Raw genomic sequence first — 6,658 nt, 5'->3', positions numbered from 1 at the left:
TGAGTGGGAATTTTCTCCTCAGTCTCCGCCATCCAGGGGGTGTGTTTTTTCAGGAACATGCCAGGCTGCTGATCTGAAAAAGATTGGGGGTCCAAGACAGTTAAGATTCTAAGCAGCACACTCTTTGTACCAAATGTGTCAGGCTCTAGGGAGGTCTTTGTCTTAAAAGATCCCGTGTTTGTCTATCTTGTCCATTTCTGAGAGTGAATTTTTGGAAATCTTGGGAACTGTCTTCTCTGTGTCCTCTCTAGGCTAAACCTGAAACATTACCACCTGGGCTTTCTATGAAGAGGAATTGGATTGAGTCACTTTTGCAACAAACATACCATTGAGATCAGTGGCCAAAGGATGGATTGTTTAAATTAAAAGACTTCTAGATAAAAAAAAAATAAATTTTAGAGATCTTATTAGAAACAGTTGCCTTATTTGTATTAATAGAAGAATTACACTAAAAGAAAGACACAAAATGTTGTGGCTAGACATTCTTGTAACAAAATTGAAGAGTGAATGAATATCTGATCTAAAACAAAGCTAAAGATCCTTTGAGCACTGTACCTGTGTGAATAATGGCACAGGCAAATTTACCTTATAGCCTGATAGTTAAAGTTCTGTGCTTTCACCTCGACAGCCTAGGTTTGATTCCCAGGCAGGGAATGAGCCTGTTCTGGTTTGATGTTTGGGAACTTTTGCCATTCATTGATTCTTTTCCCTTTGTGCACAGTGTTGGCTTTCCTGTATTCTGTGGAGACATATGGGGCTTTTAGATATTTATGTATAAATGGTCAGCTGAAAGCTGGGGCCCTAGAAAATATGGCTAGACAAAAATATATGGGTTATAACTTGTTTATGACTAGTTAGACTATGAGTTGTTTTTGTGGCTTTTCTGGATCTCATAAAAACTGTTCTCTACCTCTTTAAAGATACCTCTTACTTCCTTCGTTAAGTTATAACCTTGATTAAGGCTCATTTGTTTCACTTAAAAGGGTACTTTAGTTTAAAAAAAGTTGAAAAGCAAAATTGTCAGCTGTTTGTCCCAGCTAAAGTCTGCTCTATTCATCTTCACTCCTTTCTACTCCTTCCTTTTTGCCAATCATGGAGTTTTGGCCAATCAAAGGCAGACAACTGTTCAAACTATATTTAAGTAAGATAAATGCTGAGCTGTAAACAATCCAGCTATTTCTATACCTCACTTCTATTTTCTGTATGCCATTTTCTCTCTCCTGTCCATGAATCTTCTTCAACTATGGTGCAACATTAGAGTCTCTCTGAACCTATTCTGGTTCAGCTGCCCAATTCGTGAATCACTCTTTGATCAATTAAACTCTATTAAATTTAATTTGTCAAAAGCGGGTTCTGAAATAGAGCTCCCAGGGACCCCCAGAGGCACCAAGAGTCCAAGCCAGGTACCTACTGGACTTGTTTTGTCCATTGCTGTGTCACTGCAAATGGAGCTTATGGGTAAGTTCTCTCTCAGATTCCAAAGTGCCACAGATATATGTTTTGAACTCTGAATTTGAGCAAATTTTTGATCCTAACTGGGTTCAGAAATCACAACAGAAACTAAACTAAGCCTGGGATCAGATTGTATCAGATAATTAATTGGCTTAAATCCAGTTAGAAGCCTCAAGTGTCTGACTGAGTCAGACAGAAACTAAGAGTAAATGGCACTACTACAGGGGGTATGAACTCCAGCTTTCAAGAATTCATGGGAATTTCTGTGTTCTGTCTCTTTGTTCATTTTTCTTGTGCTCTTGGGTAAGGAAAAATCATTGCCTAAGTTGATTATGGAGATCTAAGAGCCAAAGCCCAGATTCAAGATAAAAATAGAATCCTTAATTTCTGAAGAACTGAGTACTGTACTATGCCTTGTGTGTAAAAATATTAGACCCTAGAAGCAGCAAATGCTTACAGAAGTGGCAAAATCTTACTAAGGTAAATTGCTTCCTAGCTAGTAATTGCTTAAAACAATAATATAGGTAATTAAAAGATGGTAATATGAATAAAAGAAAATGATAATATTTAAGAGCTGGTAAATAAATTCTTTATAAAGAGCTATTAGAACTGCTTCTGTCTATATGTCTGTGTCTATATATGTCTACATGTAGTATTTTACTACCAAATTATATAACAATGAACTCTAATTAACTACCCTAAAAATAAATGCTAACATCAAATATTTTATCAAGAACATAGAAACTAACTCAAATGCCTTAGTTCATCTGACTTTGATAACAAAGTAATTGACTTCTGCTCAGCTTTCTTTTCAATGCTGTTGCACCCTAATTTACAATTTTGCTTTACATTCACCTTCAGAGGGAGACAATTAACATGGACCCAAGTACCTCCGAGATAATGTGAGTCTCCTTCAATATTCTCTCAAATTCTCAAAGCTGATTTAGACTCTATAACCTTTACCCAGGGATCCACCCTTGTTCAGTACTTGTTCAGTACGTTGATGATGTTTTGCTCTGTAAACAGGGTGCTGTCTTAGACTCATTCTTTTAAAGACTCTAGCTAAATGAGGCCATAAAGCTTCTAGGTCTAGACTCCAGTGGGTACAGACAACTGTTACTTACATAGGACATGAAATATCTCAGGGCATTCAAAAGCTGACCCCAAAATGCCTTGGGTCAATTTTGTCATAGCCCTAACTAGAGCTTGCACAATGGCAAAAGGAAAAGTTGCTGCTATTTACACACTCTCCAAATATGGCTTTGGAATCTGCCATGCAATTCACACAATTTGGAAATTGTTTGTTAGTTTGTTAGTTTGTTAACTTCTGCTGACATTCTTATTGCCAATGGACCTATAATTGCTGCCCTATTACAAGCTATTCACCTTCCTTCTATGATTGCTATTGTTCATTGCCTAGTCCACACCAAGTAAATGGATCCTGTATCCCTAGGAAATTATAGAACAGACAGGGCTACTAACTATGCAGCCAAAACTCGTCCCTTTTCTTTTAACTTTTTGATTTGCACTTATCTCCCATCAGATGGGACATATGTGCAAATGGGGGATAATTAAGAAAAATATATATATGTAGTTGGCACTGCCTGGGATCTACATGATTTCTGACCAAATTATTTCCCAGTGCACTATTTGTAAATCTCATTAAATCTCTGGAGGAAACTAACACTCTTTAGGAAGCCCCCAAAGGCCCAGACTATCCCTTTTGGCACTCCTAATTGATTTTATAGATTTACCTCCAGCTTTAGGCTTTTCTCACTGTTTAGTTATGGCTTACATGATTAGTGGATAGACTGAATGCTATCCAACCAGGCATGGTGATGCCACAACAGTGGTAAAGAAATTAGTAACTGAGATTATTCTTCACTTTGGTATTCCTTTATGGATTGAATCAGATCAAGGGTTATTTTACAACAGAAATAAACTACTTACTTCCAAAGGCTCTGGAGTACTTACTAAAATTTCATACCCCATATCATACCTAATCCTCAGGGCAAATGGAGCATAAAAATCTAGAAAGAAAAAGACTTTGGGAAAAGTCTGTCAAGAAACTGGACTTAAATGGCCAGAAGCTTTACCTTTGGCCCTTATAAAAATCTGGAATGCTCCAATTAGGAGAGATGGATTAACCCCTTTTTGAAATAATGTTCTGTCATCCCATGCCTGCTGTCACCTGTAAACCTTCTATTCCTGGGCTGACTAAACACTATGGGGATTTAAGTGAACATGACTAGCTATGTACAGGTGCTAAGTAATATGCTTGGAGTATATCATCAACAGGTGAAAGGAGAATGGCCTCCACCAACTGACAAGCCTTGCCACCCTTTTTTGACCAAGAGATCTTGTATACATTAAAGTTTTTAGAAGACAGGTGCTGTCACCTTGCTGGGAAGGCCCTTGTAAAGTACTGTTAACTACCTACACTGCCATAAAAATAAAAGAAAAATCCTCCTGGATTTATGTAAACCATGCCAAACTACACTAAGACAATTGAGGATGACCCCTACAGGTGAACTGCAAGTAAGAATTCCCAGAGTCAATTCCCAGGCCCCTGAAGCAGATGTCCTCATGAAGTAGTTTTCCTTCGTGGCATGTTTTGATCTGCTTGGTTTATGTTCTTACTGTACGTTGGATTTTTCTTTTCAGAGCACACTCTAGTCTACTAGATTGGAGTTTCATGAGGGCAAGAACTATGTCTATTTTATTCAACTTTGTACTCAAAGCATCACAGTGCCTGGCCTGTAGTAAGTGCTCAATAATACATTGGTTTGAAATGAATTTGGGATTCCTCCTTAGAGAGTGAGCTTGTCCTGTGGGAACAGTGCTGGTTAATGCTAGCATTGTTTGTCTGAACTGCTTCCTGTTTCCATGGAAACATAACTAGCAGTTCATGTAGGCATCTCTACCTGTCAGTGCCAGATACCGAAAGAGAGTTTAAAATCCCATTTCCTGTTCTCCAGCTGGTTTTCTCCTGAAGTGGAAGAGCTCCTGCTGCAGGAGAAAGGACCCTCCATTGAAAGAGCAGCAGGAGCCATCACTAAGTGGCTTTCAATCTAGAGAACCAAGAAGGAAAACAGTGGAACAGCTTCATTCATCAAACAATACCTCCCCTCAGGTGGCATGATTCAGGGGAGAAGCCTGCTTGGACAGTGAGAGAGAGAATAAATCCACTTCACTCTAAAAGGGGGGGGCTTATTGTTGAGTTTCAGTGATTGCTAACGTCAATTATTCTATCACTACTTAATAGCACCTTTGAAAATAGGGATTGTTGGCTTTGGAAAAACCTAGTTGGTTTGTTTATATCTTGTTAATGGAAAAGATCAACACTAAAATGAAGATTGAAAGACATGGAGCACTTTCATGGTTATATAACTGCTTCCAGGCATGGGAGGTAGACACTGCACACCTTTTAGGTAAAGTGTAAAATTGTGCAATGTTGTAGCTAGAAAGATCTTCAAGATTGTGACCCTCGATCTGCATCACTGGGGTAGTTGCTATGAAATGACCCAAACTAACTTGCTCATGTACAACCATTAGGTTCTTTTTGGTAAATGTCAGTAGTTCCTAAGGATTAAAAGTTGGTGAGAGCTATAGGATTCCTGCTCACAACTTTGTACTAGATTATAATGGAAGCAAATTTCAGACCAAATCGTGCCACACATACTGACATTTAGTAGCAAGCAGGCCCCAGAATGATCAGATCTGATCTTTGAAATCCTCTGACTATACCTGGCATAAAAGGTTCCTAAGAGGAAAATGTGGCAATGTTTTGGAAGCTAGATTCAGCTAATGTTATTTTTTAAAATATATTTTATTTTTTATTTGCAAATGTCACAGTTATTTTTTGACAAAAATTTGATATATTTACCATGTACAACATGATGTTTTGAAATATGCATACTTTATGGAATGGCTGAATCAAGCTAATTGGCATATGCATTACCTCACATACTCTTTTTGTGATAAGAACACTTAAAATCTACTCTCTTAACAATTTCAAGAATACAATACATTGTTATTAACTGTCATCACTATGTGTACAATAGATCTCTGGGCTTATTCTTACCTAACTGAAATTTTATATTCTTTGACCAACATCTCCCCATCACTTCCCCACCCTCCTCCGTAACCACTATTCTGCTCTCTGCTGCTTCTTTAGATTCCACATATAAATGAGATCATATAATATTTGTCTCTCTGTGCCTGGCTTATTTCATTTAACATAATGTCCTCCAGGTTTATCCATGTTGTCAAAAATGACAAAATTTCCTTCTTTTTAAAGGCTGTAGTCCATGGTGTATTTATACTACATTTTCTTTATCTATTTTTTCACTGATGAGCACTTAAGTTGATCCCATATCTTGGCTATTGTGAATAGTTCTTCAATGAACATAGGAATACAGATATCTCCTTGATATATTGATTTTATATTCTTTGAATATATACTCAGTAGTGAGACTGCTGGATCATGTAGTAGTTCTATTTTTAATTTTTTGAGGAACCTCCATACTGTTTTCCATAATGGCTGTACTAAATTACATTTCCATCCTTTTTCTCCACATCCTCACCAACACGTGTTATCTTTTTTTAATAGTAGCCATTCTAACAGGTGTGAGGTGATATCTCATTGTGGTTTTAATTTGCATTTTCCTGGTGATTAGTGATGTTGAGCATCTTTTCATATACTTTTTGGCCATTTGTATGCTTTTTTTGTTTAGTTTTAGAAATGTTTACTCAGATTCTTTGCCCATTTTTAGCCAGGTTATTTGTTTTCTAGCTATTGAGTTGTTTGAGTTCCTTATATATTTTGGACATTAATCCCTTATGATATATGGTTTGCAGATATTTTCTCCCATTCCATAGGTTGTCTCTTCATACCATTGCTGGTTTCCCTGGTTGTGCAGAAGCTTTTTATTTTGATCGCTAATGTAGGGTCTCAGAAAAAATGATACTCCAAAATGAAGGCCTCAGAAGCAGCTCTCTGACCTCCTGTCCTCCTGTCTCTGGCCTCTCATTCTTCTCTAGGCTAGCTATAGAAACTAGAATCCCTCTTCCCCTAGGCAGATCATGGAATGCAGAACCCCTTTCCCTCAAAGCCAGCCATAAAACTTAAAAATATTACTCTAACTACTTCCCCTCTCCACCTTTCTGTGTAAAACTGGCTGTAAAGAAATGATCTAACCTACCT

The sequence above is a fragment of the Lemur catta genome, chromosome 14, assembly GCF_020740605.2.
Source record: "Lemur catta isolate mLemCat1 chromosome 14, mLemCat1.pri, whole genome shotgun sequence".
NCBI classification, from domain to species: Eukaryota; Metazoa; Chordata; class Mammalia; order Primates; family Lemuridae; genus Lemur; species Lemur catta.
Note: the sequence above shows the minus strand (reverse complement) of the source record.